The sequence below is a fragment of the Delphinapterus leucas genome, chromosome 1 (assembly GCF_059928025.1).
Source record: "Delphinapterus leucas isolate spDelLeu-1000000601 "Yukka" chromosome 1, BTC_Dleu_Yukka2, whole genome shotgun sequence".
Taxonomy (NCBI): domain Eukaryota; kingdom Metazoa; phylum Chordata; class Mammalia; order Artiodactyla; family Monodontidae; genus Delphinapterus; species Delphinapterus leucas.
Genome location: NC_143129.1, coordinates 160,406,582 through 160,423,514, shown reverse-complemented (window position 1 = coordinate 160,423,514; position 16,933 = coordinate 160,406,582). Strand labels below are relative to the sequence as shown.

The 16,933-nt window shown below is 49.6% G+C and overlaps 1 long non-coding RNA gene across 7 annotated transcripts; it reads right to left on the bottom strand.

Annotated features, from left to right (window-relative positions):
- Nucleotides 1-7,151: 7,151 nt before the first annotated feature.
- LOC111175594 (uncharacterized) lies at nt 7,152-16,893 on the bottom strand. 7 transcript variants are annotated; one of them, XR_016387783.1, is made up of 4 exons: nt 16,727-16,893; nt 13,674-13,880; nt 11,392-11,546; nt 7,152-7,631 (listed from the first exon to the last, which is right to left on the bottom strand). It is a non-coding gene; the product is annotated as an uncharacterized LOC111175594 (long non-coding RNA). The 7 variants fall into 7 exon arrangements; XR_002644746.3 differs by lacking the exon at nt 13,674-13,880 and having other exon boundaries at nt 16,727-16,880; XR_002644750.3 differs by lacking the exon at nt 13,674-13,880 and having other exon boundaries at nt 11,392-11,517; nt 16,727-16,879.
- Nucleotides 16,894-16,933: the final 40 nt, after the last annotated feature.

Sequence of the window (16,933 nt, the reverse complement as noted above, 5' to 3'; positions counted from 1 at the left end):
ATTAGGAAGTCAGTGACATCTGCTTCAGCCACCAAAGCAGAATTTCCAGGTTCTATGTCCTAGAGGAAGCAGGCTAGAGGGACTCCACCACTGGGCCAGCAGCATCCTCTTCCTCAAGGACAAACTGCATGATGGTCAAGCCAACTGGGTGGCCCTGGCTCTACCACTTACCAGCTGCATAATGGAGGGCAAGTGGCCTCAGTTCTCTCATCTGTAAAATGGGAATCATAATGTTACTTGGGGTTCATAGGGGTGTTGTGAGGATTAAACAGGTTAATACACTGAAAACACTTAAAACAGAGGCTGGTATGCAGTAAGTGTTTAATTAATGGTAGCTTTTACTACTCTCATCCTGCCGCTACTCTTCCACTCCCTGCTCCCTTCCTCATCTACACATCCCCTCACCACTCAAAGGTCCTTTTAATGATGTCCCTGAGCTAAAGACAGCTAAGAGAGACTGGGGGGTGGGAGGAGCGGCGGGGGTGGGTGAAGAGGTCTGATGAAAGATTGGGAAACCCCATTCCATGGCAATTCTTTTTTAATTTTTTTTCAACTTATTTAATTTTGGCTGCATTGGGTCTTCATTGTTGCGTGCAGGCTTTCTCTAGTTGCGGCGAGTGGGGGCTGCTCTTTGTTGCGGTGCACGGGCTTCTCATTGCAGTGGCTTCTCTTGTTGCAGAGCACAGGCTCTAGGTGCACAGGCTTCAGTAGTTGTGGTACACAGGCTCAGTAGTTGTGGCTCGCGGGCTCTAGAGCGCAGGCTCAGTAGTTGTGGCACGTGGGCTTAGTTGCTCCACAGCATGTGGGATCTTCTTGGACCAGGGCTCAAACCCGTGTCCCCTATATTGGCAGGCAGATTCTTAACCACTGCGCCTCTAGGGAAGCCCCCATGGCAATTCTTGCAGGCCAAAGAAATTCATTAAAATGTTATTATAGGGCTTCCCTGGTGGCGCAGTGGTTGAGAGCCCGCCTGCCAATGCAGGGGACACGGGTTCGTGCCTCGGTCCGGGAAGATCCCACATGCCGCGGAGCGGCTGGGCCCGTGAGCCATGGCCGCTGAGCCTGCGCGTCCGGAGCCTGTGCTCCGCAACGGGAGAGCGAGAGAGGCCACAACAGTGAGAGGCCCGCGTACCGCAAAAAAAAAATGTTATTATAATCCTGTCAAGGGAAGCCAGGCTCCCTGGGTTCAAAGTCCAGCTCCACCACTTGCCAGCTTTGTGTTCTTGGGCAAGAGTCTTCTGGGCCTCAGTCTCTGCATTACTAAAATGGGAACAATAAGTGGATCAGCCACACGTTGTCATGGAAATCTAATAAAACAAGCTCTACGGAGTGTCCAGCACTGCTAAATGCCCAGTAAATGGCCGATGTTCTGCATCAGGTCTGGGGGTCCGAGGCTGTGGAGGTGGAGAAGGGGCTGGGCAGGTGGTACCATAACAGTGACCTCACCTCCCTGTTCACGGCTGTAGCCATGGAGTCATTACTAATAGCGCTCCCTTTCATTCTCTAAAGTGTTCTAATCTGGATGACTAATTATATGGTCATCCTACTCCAAATCCCCCACACCAGTGAGGGGGGCTCAGAGCTTGCCCCCCGGGGTTCTGGGGAAAAAGTTCTGACCCTTGACCTGTTTTCTGCCTGACTACAGAGTCCTATCCTGGAGCCCTAACCTCACACTTGGCTCGGGCTAAAGAAGCTCATTACCTCAGTCAGCGAGATGAAGAGTCCGGGTGGGGAGAGGCTGGGGAAAGGCCAAGGGTGCCCGGAAGTCACTGGAAATGGAGTCTGGGACTCCAACCTCCTCTCGCCGCTGAGGGCAATTTACGCAACTCCTGATGCTCTACTTCCTCTTCTCTCCAGGCAGTTGGGGGTGGAGGGATTAGCCACAGCGCTATCCTTACCAACCGTTGCAAAGATCAAATCAAACCAGGGAATGGATGTGAAACTGCTTTGTAAACTGTAAAGTGTTGCTCACTTTTGACCATCGGGAGGTCAGTGACATCTACTTCAGCCACCGAAGCAGAATTTCCAGGTTCTCTTCCTGGAGGTGACCAGAGATGGGGACAGAGAGGGTCACAAATGGGGAAGGGGCGATCTGGCCCAGTGCCTTGGCACGCAGAAGTCCTGTAACTCACAGCACTGTGTCCTGCAGAGCCTGACCCACTACCCACAGGCCCCCAACACCTGCCCAGGGCCCTCTGGCCCCCTCAGAGACCCATCCTCCAGGCGGCAGCAACGGCTGCCCAGCAAGCTCCATCCCTCTGACTGCGGGAGCTGCCTTCTCAGAAAAGCTCAGAGAGGACATCTTAGTGGCTGCAAAGCAGCACCCTTTTTATTCTAGGCAGAATTCTTTTCCCGTAGTTCCCAAATGGTACACCAAGGAACACCTCCCTACTCCCACTCGCCACCCCCGGCAGGATTTAATGACGGTTCTGAGAGAGTGGGACCCAGTAGGTGGGGCTCCAGGCTCACTCTTGCCCCCTACCCTTTCCCCTCCTCCCCTCCCCCTTCCCCCCTCCCCCCTTCCCCCCTCCCCCCTTCCCCCCTTCTCGCTCTCTTTAACCAGAGTAGCTCTATTTTATATATTCTTTCCAAGGTTTTGCTTGCACAGAAATTTCCACCGTTAAAATACTCTTTCAGCTCCTCCTCTTCTCTTCCTTCCTTCCTGAAACATTCAGTCCTAAAACCATCAGGGGCAGCAGAGCAAGGGAGACATCTGCATGGGGGTAGGGGAACCACGGCGGACAGGAGGGAGGTGTCACAGCGGGGTGAGGAGGGGTCCACGTTGGGGGAGGCAGCCTCACACAGGGTGTCAGAGCCCCAGCAGGGTGGGGAGAGTGTCTATCCCAAAGGGACAGCCTGGCCTGGAGTGTCAGAACACAAAGGGGGTAAGGGGGCAGCCACACATGGGGGCAGCTCGGGGTGAGTAGGGCAGCCACGTGGGGGGCATGGGCCCAGCGTGGGAAATCAGAGGCCAAGCTGGATAAGGAGGGGGACAGGCTGGGATCCTAAGGCAGTGGGAGGAGGGGGTCTAAATGGAGGGGGCAGTAACCCTCCCTGGGGACTCAGAGTCTGAAACAGGGCAGTTCAGAGAGAGGAGGGACAACCCAGGTCACCACCACTCAAGCCTCCCTCTCCCCCTGTCCAAATCTATTCTAAAGCCAAGGTGGACCTGGAGCCCTTCCCAAATCAATTGAAGTCATCAGATATCCACTGAGCCCTGGTGATGTGCTGGACAGCATGCTGGGTGCTGGAGGAGAGAGCCGGGACGGAGCATGACAGCCCAGAGGGCAGGATGGCTTGGAGCCCACCACCATAGGACAGGAGTGACGGGAGCACCTGGGGGACAGGGGGCAGCGGGACCTCTCAGGGGCATCAGGAACTGTCCAGAGAAGAGGCAAGCTGAGCGGTGAAAGAAGATGACTTTGCCAAGTGGGCCGGGATGGGGGCAGCAATGACTCTGGACCTCGATTTCTCCCCCTGCCCATCCTCACCTGCCCAGGTTCATCCCATCCCCAAGGGCCAGAGCCACCAAGAGCCTCACAAGAGGTCTTTCCATCCTGGGACCCCAAGGACTCACCCTAGGCACAGGCCCTTCGGGATAGACAGGGAGCTTCCGGGGCCGCCTCACTTTTGTCCACACCCCACTTCACCTGGGGGCTCGTCTCAATGGGAAAGTCCCCCCTCTGCTTTCTTTTCTGAGGTTCAACATCTCTCATCATTGAGACATTTTGCCTGGTGCTTAACTTGAGTCCCTCTTGCTTTCTTTATTAAGAAAAATGGCTCGCTGAGGCCCTTCCCCGATACTGCTGAAACACTGATAAAATCTGTCCCAGGAGAAGGTCGGGGGAAGCTGACCAGGTCAGTGAGTTGGGGGATGCACCAAAACCCTCCCTCAGGCACAGGCTCCGCTCCCAGTCCTTATTTTTTTCTCAAAAGCCCTAAGCTACGATCCTTCCTTTGGGGGCCCCTCTGTCCTTCCCACACCTAGGTGAGATCCCCACTCATGCACCCCCAGCACGACAGTCCTTAGCCTGACTCCTCAAAGGGCCCTTTCGGCAGAGAAATGCTGGCAGGGTCCCACTCCAGGTGGTCCCTTCCATTTGGGCCTCAAGGTGGCCCGGCCCAGCCTCGAAAAGGAACGGTTGGACTCCATATGGCCTGACTTTCAGGCTTCAAACGGCCCCAGGAGAGGTCGAGGCTGGACCCCATAAAGGACTTCCTTTGGTTGAGATGCGGCAATGACGTTCTCGTGCCCCGCTTCCCCGCGGTCACCACGAGGGGGCGCCACAGCCCAGCCCACGGGCTGTGTTATCAGAGGCCCGGCGCTGTCGCCGAGGAGCCAGGGAGGGTCTGGCGGGCCCCGGGGGCTCTGGGGTGCGGGGCCGTAGAGAAGCTGCTGAAGGAGCCCGAACCACCTGGCCGGAGGTGATACGCCCGCGCCACGCGGCCGGGACTCGGGAAAGGGAGTGGCAACGGGTTTTGCCTAGTCATCGCCTGCGAAGACTCGCGTCACCTCTGATGTCAGGGCTTCCAGAGGCTTCGTTCCAGTTCCGGGCTCCAGGAAAGAGCGTCGCGGGGCGCAGAGGTTACACAACTTCCCCCAAGGTTGCGTCGGAAAGGACCCGCAGGGCCGGAATTCGAACCCGCCTCAGCGAGCATGTACCCGCCTGCACGGTCCGCAGGTGGCCGGGCTCCGCGTAGCATCCTTTCCAAACCCACCGCACAGCCCGCGCCGGCCTTGGCCTGGCTTCCTTCTTTCTCGTCTCTCATATGGTCTTTCATGGTAAGATCTCCTTGGCAGCCTTATAATAAAAAAGAGCCTCCTGAAACCACAAGTGTTTTTAAATGAATTCAGGTCCCAAATTCCTGGAGTACGGGGGGGAGGCGGAAGGTGACGGAAAGTCTTTCAGCGTGAAAGTTAGACGTCAAGGGCGCGGAGCCCTCCCCCGACCTCCAGAGCTGGCGCTGCGGAGACACGAGGGCCCTCATGAGTCTCAGGAAGTGTCTCCTTTTGAGAACAAACCGGTCCTTGTGCTCTGTTTGGAGTCCATTTCCATTATGAGAAATCTCCTTTTGAGGATGGACATAGTCAAATCCAGATGTTGGCCTCGCAGAACAAAAAGCTCCCTCCAAACTCTCTTTATGAAGAAACAGGTTCTCATCCTTTGAAGGAATAACATCTCTTGATAAGTGGAATTTTTTTCCCCCAGCCAACAACCTTCTGCTCTGAATTTGTTAAAACCGCTTTAATAGCCCGTCTCTGTTCCATTTCTGATGCCAGGATGGCAGTGACAAGGTGGAATGTCACCAGCCGCTGGATTCAATAGATTCAGTATGGCTTCACTAAGAAGAGAAGGCTGGATTTTTTTTTAATATACATCATTTATTTAGATAGATTTCTTTTAGTTCAAGACATACATTCTAATAGGGCAAATGTAAGATGAAATACAGATTGTCAGAACAACATCCCAAATTGTACACTTCATTTTGCTGATTCAAAAATGCTTGAATAACAACTTTTCAGAAAGAAGGATGCATTATTCACTAAGTGTACACACTGATTGTAAGACAATCCCAGTAATATTCATTTCTTAAAAGTACATCTTAAAATAGAGGAAATATGGACTATATATTTGTTGACTACAATATGTGTACATATAGCCAACAAGGATGTTTTATCAGTAAGGTCTAGTATTTTTGCTGAAACTGAGAGCTCGAAGCAGGAATCCTTTCCTAATTCTTCTTGCATACCACCAGTGATAGGATGCTCACTACCTATGAACACAATCCTTTTCATTGTGAGACAGTTCTGTCAGAGTTGCTTCTCAGTGCCTTGTCATCTCCGCGTTCTGCCCTTGGAGCAGGCAGGGTTACTGGTGCTCCCATCTCTGCCCCCTGAGTCTCTCTTCTCTGAAGTCAGGATCCCCGATTCCTCACTATCCTTTGCCCTCCACAAATTGGCCTCTGGTCTCTCCCTGTCCGCTCAAAGGTATGGCAACCAGAATTGAACCCAACCTTCCAGCTATCACCTCCCTCATCCTCAATCTATACCGCCAAAGATGCAGCCTGAGATCGTTTGGGGGCAGCCATCTTAACATGGGATTATATGGAACTTTCAGCCAAAACCTTTTTCATGAAAAATCTTTTCATTTTACATCCATCCCCATTCCATTTTACTTCAGGGAGTTTAGTCTATCATTTCGTCTGCTTTAGGTGCTTTCGAACCCTGGTTTGCATTTAAAATACCAGCCGCTATACCTAGTTTTAGGTCATCTGCAAATTGAATAAGCATGCTTTCTGCACCTTTACCCCAGGTATTTACATAATGTTGTGTGGTAACCTCACCCAGCCAGCCAGTGTCTCTAGGACTCAGTTTCCCTGTCTAATAATGAAAGGTGAAGAGATGAACTCTAGTACTAGAGCTTGTGTACTACCTGTCAGACACTACACCAAGCCCCTTGCAAATACCTCGATGTTAGTCACACCAGTTCTATGAGGGAGGCATTATTATCATCCTCCCCATTCTGCAGATGAGGAAAACAAGGCTTTGCAGGATTAGAATCCAGTTCTGTCTGGCACCCAATCCGATGCTTTTAGCCACAGCGGCTCATTGCCTCCCTCAGATATGATCTGGAATAGAGCCGTTGGGCCCCCAACAGCAGTCTTCTTACAAGTTGCTAAACAGCACTCCTGGGGCACCCCTCAAAGATCCCCAAGTGCCACGCATGGATCAGAAACAGTACAGAGCTGCAAGTTGAAGGGGAATTCAGAAAGGAATACCAGATGCTTCAATTATGACGTGCGTGTGTCTATGTGTCTGTATAGGTGTCTGTGTGGGTACAGATGATCAAAGACAAATGGTGATCACAGAAAAGCAGACCTCTGCCCCCCACCATGCCTTCAGAGCAAAGTGGATTAGAAACTTCAAGAATGACTGAAGTGAAGGTGTTTGCCAGCTCTGTGGAATTGGGGGTTTGGCGTCAGAACTTCAGGTAGGTTTCTATACATAAAGAAAGTGATGTTTCTTACACACCTGGTTAGTAGTCTGGGAGTCAGGCCCACCACACACCAGAGCCAGATGGTTCAGCCACATGGCCTCACTCCGTATTCCCAACAGCCCTTGAAAAAGACGCTATTTTCAGAGCTTCGTCTGTGGTAAAGCTAATGAGGTTTAATCTTGCAAGTGAGAGGCTCTCCCCAGATCCTACAGGGATAGTGCTTCACTTTACATTTGTCATTTTTAAGATCCCCCCCCCAACAAACTGCAGAAACTTCAGGCCCTACAGAACCTTCTCTTATTGCTTTTCCCCATTTTATAGATGAAGAAAAATGCGGCACAGAGATGTCAAGCAAGTTACCCAAGGTGGCAGAGCCAGGAGGTGGGGAAGTTGGGATTCAAACTCTTAACACCCTCAGATGAACCAACAAGGGCTTGAGGAGTTTTCCCAGGGGATTCATGTCTTTAAATGCAGTACTGGGTTATGTTTCCATTTCTGTATTTTAATCAGTTAAGAAATACTTTGTATTGGGACTTCTCTGGCAGTCCAGTGGTTAGGACTCTGAACTTCCACTGCCGGGGGCACAGGTTGGATCCCTGGTCCAGGTACTAAGATCCCACATGCAGTGCAGTGCTGCCAAAAAAAAAAAATACATTGTATTAATTGTTTAAAGGGCATTGCTTGATTGAGAGACTGAGTGCTTGTCAAACGCAGTTACTCAGCCCTTTTATCACTTAGCTGAACACTGCCAGCCCCTGGCGTAGCTTTGCCTATGAAACAATTTAAAATTATTTTTAGTATAATAAATTTTTAGTCTATACCTATCATAGATCACTGGTTAAAGACAAAAATCCTTAAAAACAAAATTTGATGCTGAAATACAAGTTAATTGGGAAAAAAGTTAATGAAAATATTTCTGTAAATTCCTCCTATCTACACACTGCTTACATCTGATCATAATTTTCACACGTTATTTGATAAATACTGTTGGGACCGCCAAGAATCCACCAGGATAACTAAATTGGGTCCCTACCTTACACCTGTGCCAAAATTAATTCCAACCTATTTTATTTTGTTTTTTTGGCTGTGCCACTCAGCTTACAGGATCTCACTTCCCCGACCGAGGGACTAAACCCAGGCCATGGCGGTGAAAGCTAGGCCACCAGGGAACTCCTTCCAACAGATTTTTTTAAAAACTATACATAAAAAAAAAAAGAAACCATCGGGCTTCCCTGGTGGCACAGTGGTTGAGAGTCCGCCTGCCGATACAGGGGAAACGGGTTTGTGCCCCGGTCCGGGAAGATCCCACATGCCGCGGAGCGGCTGGGTCCGTGAGCCATGGCCGCGGAGGCTGTGCGACCGGAACCTGTGCTCCGCAATGGGAGAAGCCACAACAGTGAGAGGCCTGCGTACTGCAAAAAAAAAAAAAAAAAAAAAAGACCAATAATTCAATAGAAAAATAGGCAAAGGACGTAAACAACTAGTCAGCCCCCAAAATGCAAATTGGTCTCCAATGTAAGAAAAGAGAACCTTCATCCTCACTTGCACTAAGTGAAATACGAGATACCATTTTGCATCCACTAGGTTGACAAAGATCAAAACGTCTGGTGACCATGGTGGGGCAAGGATATGGTGACATGGGCTGTTTTCATCATTACTGGTGGGAAGGTAATGGTACGATTTCTATGAAGAGCAATTTAGCATATTCTTCTAAAGGTCAGCACTCACATACCCTTTGTTATGGGTTGAATTGTGTCCCCCCACCAAGTTCACATGTTGAAGTCCTAATCCTCAGTACCTCAGAATGTGACCCTATTTGGAAATCAGGACATTACGGATGGAATTAGTTAAGATGAGGTCACACTGGAGTGGAGAGGGGTCCTCATCCAACATGACCGTTATCCTTATAAAAAGGAGAAATGTGGACATAGACACACACACACAAGGAGAACGCCATGTGAACGTCAAGGCTGAGATGAGGTGATGCAGCTACAAGCCAAGGGACACCAAAAGTGCCAGCAAACCACCAGGAGCCACGGAAGAGACCTGGAACAGATTCTCCCCGACAGCTCTCAGAAGGAGCCAACCCGGCCCCACCTGATCTCAGACTTCCAGCCTCCAGAACTGTGAAATGATAAATTTCTGTTGCTCAACCATTCAGTTTGTAGTACGTTGTTACAGCAGCCCTAGCAAACTAAGACACTCTTTGACCCAGCAAGATGAATTCATCCTATTATGTATTTGTGCAGTTGCAAAGTGGTAAGCAGATGGGGGTCTACTTGCAGTGTTGTTTGTAATAGCTAAAGGTCAGAAACAACCTAAATGTCTTATCAGTCACAAACTGCCTAAATAATGGAATTATCTCAAAGGCCTATTAGGGAGTGAGAAAAGCAAGGTGTAGCTGGTTGTAGAGAGCACCTCGTTTGTATAAAAATAAAGAGAAACAAAGCAGAATGTATGTAAGCAAATATTTGCTTGTAGCTGCATAGATTCTATCTGGAAAGATACACAAGAAATTGCTAACTTCAGTTGTTCCTGGAGAACAGAAACACTTTAAGGACCATGGAAAGGAGATTTTGGTTCTACTCAAAATACACGTGTACCTTTTGAACCTTTTACATTGTTTATGTAACACCTGTTCAAAAAAAAAAAATCTGTGTATAACATCAAGATGCCTCTAGTACTTCAAAAACCAACTGGAGAAAGAAAATATAGCCATTTTAGCTTTTCATCTTTTGGAAATAACAGCTATTCATACCTGAAATGGGTTATTTGAGGAGATATCTTCTCTCTTACCTCTTCGTTTAGAAACAAAGCACAAAATGTGTTTTGAAAATAACCAAATAAATCACAAAAATGAAGCACAAGATGCCAAAATTCTAAACTCCCATGTATTGAAAGCAAATCTATTTTTTAATTCATAGCATGTAGTTAAATTTCAATCTATAATGACAATTTCAGCATACATTCAGTCTCCAAATCAAGCCTAACAAGATATTTTCAATTCATTTGTCTATAAATCTTAATTTTCCTCATAAAATTAATTTAAATTCTGTTAAACAGTTGGCATCACTTATTAAATAGGAAAGGGTCAAAAGTAGCCTTTAAAATAACAAATCTTACAAAATATACACTTTCTAATACAACCTTTGGAATCAGACTGATCTAAAATAAAATAAATTTTCTCAAAATATCTTCTTACCTTGCAAAAAAAAGAAATTATCTTATTTATTCGAAAAAGCGTTTGTGAGGTCATTGATCGCTGTGAAAACAATTGGAGTGTTCAAACATGTTGAGAAATACAACCTGGGCTCATCCTGTATGTTTGTGCAAGCTGCGAACTCTACAACTCCAGGGGGCGCCATTGAGATCATAATCCAAATTGTGCAGTGCACTGCCTGTGCAACCGGACATATCAATCCCGTGCCTACTGAAAATGTTGGGGGTCGTGGAAGGCTTCTGGGGAGGAGAGGGTAGGTGTCAGAGGTGGGGTCACATAGATTGGAAGGCCAGAATCTCATGCATATAGCCTCCCATCTCTCCAGGTTGACCTCCCTTGTGGGGGCACTGGCAACAGAAATATCCTGAGTTTTCTCTGAGCCTTACAGCCTTGGTTTTCCTAAGGTTGGTGGCGGGAGGACCATCTGCCAGGGCCTACAATCATCTCCTTGGCCTGTACAACTCAAAGTCCTCTTTAATCACTTAGCAGCTGAGAAGCAAGGCCAGAAGAAGGGACCCCACCATACCCTTCATTTTATTCCTACCCTAAAGGAGGCAGAGGTGGCTAGCGCAAGAGGAGAGGTGGAGGCAGCTGAACCTGAAATGATGTTCAGGACATTTGGCCTCCGGGACCAGCTCTACCACTGCCTTTCGGTGTGATCTTGGCAAACCTGTAAGCCTTTCTGGGCTTCTGCCTCCCTGTTTGCAAAATGAAGAGGATTATTGCCATTCTTTCTCTGTCTCTTGGAAAAACACACAAAAGAAGACAGAAAAACACAAAGCTGTGATTTCACAGGGAATGCATAGAAATTCAAGCATTCCGATTATTATCATTAAACATCAAGAATTTGTCAGGAGGCTCTGAGCAGCTATAAAACCTCAAGCAAATCTCATGACCTCCCTGAGCCTTCGTTTTACCATGTGCCAAATGGCAAAGCTTGAATTAGATCAGCAGTTTGCTGACCTTTTCACCACTAAGAGTCTATTTTATTATTTCAAAACCATCCCCACAGACCTCACATTTTGTAAGATTTTATCCCCTAAGCTGTATTTAGGTAATTATTGTATAATTAAGAAATATTAAGTAATTATTGTTATCATTATAAAGGATATTTTTGGTTGTGAGTGACAGAATTTATGGGCTTACATAGGCAGAGTCTAGAACTAGGAATACCTTCAGGCAAGGCTTGATCCAGCAGCTGTTACTGAGGACCAATGTCCTTCTAGTCTCTTGGCTCTGCCTCCTCTGAAGTGTCACAAGGTGGCTTCCAGAAACTCTTGGGACTCCTTGCTTTTCTCCCTTGTGATTGGCAAGAAACAGAGATATTGCTGCCCGGTCAACATAAAGAAAAGACACAGAATTGAGACTCATTACCTTTTCCTGACCAATTACCAAACCTGAAGGATAAGATGTATTGATTAGCTTAAGCCAGTTAGCCCCCACTGCTGTAATGGGGTCATTTCTGACCAGATCACATGGCTGGGAAATTCCCAGCACTATTAGGAAGGGGGAATTGGACGAAGGGTGCTGGAGAGACACCAGCAAGTTTCCTGTGGTGTGTTTATCAACCAGTGATATCTCAAACAGCCCATCAGAACTTCTGGCCAGCATGTGAGCTGCACATTAGTGACCTCCAGGATCTTGTGAACTGGTCTCAATGACGACCTCATCTGTGGATGGCCACACTGACCACGTGAGTCGACGTCAGCCCAGCTGTGGTTAGACTTGGCCCAGATGCAAGTTCACCCATGAAGCTTCTAGTTCTCTACTCCCACCCAGCCTTTCAGACATGGCTCAGCTGGAGGCCCAGGTGAACCTCAGACTCCGCAGTTCCCAGGCCTACGCCTGCCCTTTTCAGATACAAGAGGACATCTGTGAGCTGGATTTGGCAAAGAGGAAGCAACAGAGATGTCCACAGCAAAACATGACTGGAACCCCGGCTGCCTCGTTCACTGACTCACCACAGATTTACCAACATCTGTGCCAGGTCGTGTCCCAGGGACCCGTCTTCAAGGAGTCCCAGTGAGGTGGGGAGGCAGTGGTGCCCCAGACCATTACAGTTCAGTGTGGAAACACAGTGAGGCGGGCAGCAGCAGGACAGCGGCAGACCCCTCCCCATCTCGGGCCAGAGGGCATGAATGTCCACCCCAGCACGACCAGCAGCAGGACCACTTCAGCCCAGTCTGCACTCTCCTGGCCCGAGGGAAGCTATCTCTGGTGGCTTCAAGGATCTCACCAAACTTGTGCCCCCCCAGTACAGACTGGGGTGTGTTCAACCCCAGGACTGGGGAGCCAAGTTTCTGCACACCATCAGGGCCTTGCAGGATTCTCTCTGGCCCCTTCAGTGCAGGGGCTTTGGGGCTGGGGAGGAGTGGGAGTGGGGGAAGGGGGACAAAAGCCAACTCACCCTTTTGCCTGTCTTCAGACCCCGCCTCTTCCTAAATCTTCAAAACCAGGTGGGATTCACTGGTTAAGCAAGCACACAGCGAGGCCAAAGGGGTCCCCTGCCACTGTTCTCTCTAACAGACACCAGAGATTCTACTGCTCCTTTGAGTAAGGCATTGCCCTTATCAGGTCCTCAAGTAAGTCACCAGTATTTCTGAGCACCTGTGTGGGTCTGATCTCCCTGTCTCTGGCAAATGGCACCAGGGATGCCTGGGATGGAGAAAGCCTGGCTAGTCCCATTCTCAGCTTTTCCAATATTAACTTGCCATGTGGCCAGAGGCAAGTCCCTTTCCTGCTCTGCCTCTCCATCTATAAAATAAAGGTTCTGGTGGGCTTCCCTGGTGGCGCAGTGGTTGAGAGTCCGCCTGCCGATGCAGGGGACACGGGTTCATGCCCTGGTCTGGGAAGATCCCACATGCCGCGGAGCAACTAGGCCCGTGCGCCACAACTACTGAGCCTGCACTCCGCAACGGGAGAGGCCACAACAGTGAGAGGCCCGCGTACCGCAAAAAATAAAAAAAAAATTTTTTTTTAAATAAAGGTTTTGGGATAATCAGTCTCTATGGGGCTTTCCAGCTCTAACAGTCCAGAATGTGAGCATTCAAGGTTCAGCAAAGAACAGGGAGCAGGGGTGGCTGAACTGGGGTAAGAGGGGGGGCCATCTGGCCAGGACCTCACAGACCAAAAGGATATATATAGCTATATATATAGATATATAGATATATAGGATATATAGATATATACCAATAGAAGTGAACAAAGCCATCTGACCTTCTTACCTACAAAGGCCCATGAAATTATATACATATTCTTTTAATAAACTTTTTAATTTTGGAATTAATTTTCAATTTACAAGAGTTGTAAAGATAGTACAGAGAGTTCCCGCATACCCCTCACCTAGTTTCAGTTTCCCCTCATGTGATCATCTCATACCACTGTGGTACGTTTGTCAAAGCAAAACAAAAAAACAAAAAAAAAACCGGTACATCTCTATTAACTAAAATCCAGACCTCATTTGGATTTTACCAGCTTTTCCATTAATGCTCTCTCTGTTCCAGGATCCAACCAGCAACTATACTGCATCCACCTGGCGTGTCTCTTCGTGTCCTCTGGTCTGCTTCTGTCTTTCTGTGCTTTTCGTGACCCTTTCAGTTTTGAGGAGTCCTGATCAAGTATTATGTAGAATGTCCTTCCATGGGAGTTTGTCTGAGGCTTTTCTGTGGGGTTACGGGTTTGGGGAAGAATACCACAGGGATGAGATGCCTTCCTCATCACATAGGGTTGGGGGCACGTGATAGCCACTTGACTTATCATGGGGTGGTGGTAACCTTGATCACTCGGTCAAGGTGGTGTCTGCCAGGTGTCTCCACCATACACTTCCTATTGTTCTCTTTCCCTACTCTGTTATTTAGAAGTAAGTCACTAAGCCCCGGGCACATTCAAAGGAAGAGGAGAGGATAATTAGCCTGGAGAAGGGAGAACCTACATGTGTTATTTGTAAGATTTGTCTCTACCCCGGCCCCACCCAGCTAGTTATTTATTCAACAATTTATTTCTACCAGTACCAACTCAGGGATATGGATTTTATACTTTGGGTTACTATCTAATACTCCATTATCCATTCTATTGCTCTAATTGTTGCCGCTTTGGCCACTGGGAGCTTTTGGCTCCCGAGTCGCTTTGACACACTCCTACCCTTTTGAGTTTGGGGCACTTCCTAACTCTGGCACCACAAGACACTCCAAGCTCACATTTTTCCCTGTCCCAGCCCTAGAATCAGCCGTTTCTCCGAGGAAGTAATATATTTTTAAAACAAACCCTCCAATTATCTTGTCAATAGTCCAAATGTACTGCACTGCATTTGAATACATGATGAAACAGTTCATTTGTTCAACTGAATTTTAAAACATACTTCAATTTTTATAGCTCCTAGTGTGACAAATCTTTTTTTTTTTTTTTTTGGCCATGCCATGTGACATGTGGGACCTTAGTTCCCTGACCAGGGATTGAACCCACGCCCCCTGCAGTGGAAGCACAGAGTCTTAACCTCTAGACTGCCAGGAAAGTCCGACAAGTCTTTTTAAAATATATTAGGAGCCTCAAAACATGGGGGGGATCTGGCCCTTTCTCCATTTCCAGGAGGGCTTGTGGAACTGAACCTCTGCGGCCACACTGCTAAGGCTTGGGGGCAGCCTGCCCACGCTTCCTACAGTGGTGACCTGGCTCCCGTGTCCTTCCCAGTCTGAGCTGCCTGGTGGAGCTACCGAAATCCTAGGTAATTCCTGGGACTTTTCTCTCTCCAGCCTCTCCTCGCCCCCCCGCCCAGGGGGCGACCAGTCCTGGAGCTCTGCATACCCCACTCAGGCTAGCCAGGTGCAAGCAGGTGGCAGGAGAGCAGGAAGGCTCCAGGAAGGAAGTTGGCAAGCCCAGCCACTGAGACGGGCGTTCAAGGGAAGCCGGGGGAGGCGGGGGTGGAGCGGGTGGGCTGAGCACATTAGATACAGAGGGCTCCTGGGGATTCGGGCCAAAGTTTGCAAAATCCAGCTAGAAGTGGAGCAGGGTTTCCCCGGAGCAGTCCTGGGTTCTGCAGAAGAGAGTCAGCTTCTCGGGAAAGAGCCGCCTTCATGAGCCGGAAGAGAGCGAGACTGCGGCTCACTCTGGGAGGACACGGAGCTGCATGACTCATTGCCCAGTCCTGCTGGCTCCCTCTGGCACAGTACTGGGCAGCACAGGGCCTGGGAGTACGGGCGGAGTCCCAGCCCGGTCCTGGCCCAGGAGGCGGTCCAGGCTGGCAATCACAATCCGGCACGTAGGGACATAGGCAGGGGGCTGTGGGAGCACCGAGGAGGAAGCAACTCAGCACCAAAGGAGTCTGGGCAGGCCTCACAGAGGAGGTGACATCATCAAAAAGAGGAATAGGGGGCTTCCCTGGTGGCGCAGTGGTTGAGAGTCCGCCTGCCGATGCAGGGGACACGGGTTCGTGCCCCAGTCCGGAAAGCTCCCACATGCTGCGGAGCGGCTGGGCCCGTGAGCCATGGCCGCTGAGCCTGCGCGTCCGGAGCCTGTGCTCCGCAACGGGAGAGGCCACAACAAGTGAGAGGCCCGCGTACCGCAAAAAAAAAAAAAAAAAAGAGGAATAGAATTGGCCAGGCAGCTGTAGGGAGGGAAGAAGGGGAGGGCACTCCCGGGGCTGAGATAGGAGATGCAAAGGCACGGAAGTGTCTGCAAGGCGCTGGCACAGTGCCTGCTGCCCTGCGAGTACTCCATAAATGCGAGGCATTATCACTGTGGTTGACCTATCATCATTATGATTATTAACCTGGACTCATTACTTAATATTTTTACTACCGTAAAGGTAGTTAATACAATGAATGAATGTCTAAATATACTGCACTTTTCACTGAATTTTTCCCAACTATAAAAGGGGCTGTTCTGAAGATTATGTCTACAGTACACACAGCACTGGGCAGGAGTAGTGGTGAGCAAGTGTGCTGGCACACGGAAGGAGCCTCGTTTTCCCCCTCTCCTGGAGGCCAGCCCCTGGGGGTCCTGTGCCTGGAAGACACAGAAGAAGAGGTATTTGGGGGTCTTTAAAGATGACCAGACAACAAAGCAGGGACTTGGCTAGGTGGGTGGTGGTTTCAAAAGTGACAAAGGTGGCACCTGGTGCCCTGGAATGGGAGCTCCTGGTCCTGGTTGCAAGTCTTTCCAGCTGGGACAAGGCAGGTTGTACCTGCCCTTCTATCCTGTCAAGGTCCTTATTTCAGAAAAAATTGTACCTGTCCCTGGATGGGGCCCTAGCTCTGTGTACCTGCTCCAATCACGGTGTACCTGTTGAGTATTCCTGTCTCAATGCGAAAAGTGCCTGCCTGGGTGTACCTGTCTTGATAACTATGGCTCTGCCTCCAACCGTGTGTGTGGACCAACGCCTGTGTCCCGTACTGTACCTTCGGCGTACTTAGTTAGGTCTGAAAGTACGCGGCTGTACCTGTGCCTGTATCGCCGTACACTAGGTCTGCCCGAGCCTAACTCGGTGCGCATACTTGGTTCAGCCTGGGCTTACCTTACGCCTGCGGGCCGTGCACTCCTGCCCTGCAGATCTCCTCACCGCGGGAGGCTAGAGGCTCACGGAAGAGGCAGCTCCCCGCGGCTCCAGCCCGGATTCCTGGCCAAGCCTGGCGCTCTCGGGCTGCGGGGGCGGGGCCTGAGGCCTGGGCTGTGGGGGGAGGTATGGGGCGGGGATGGGGCGGGGATGGGGCGGGGCGGGGGA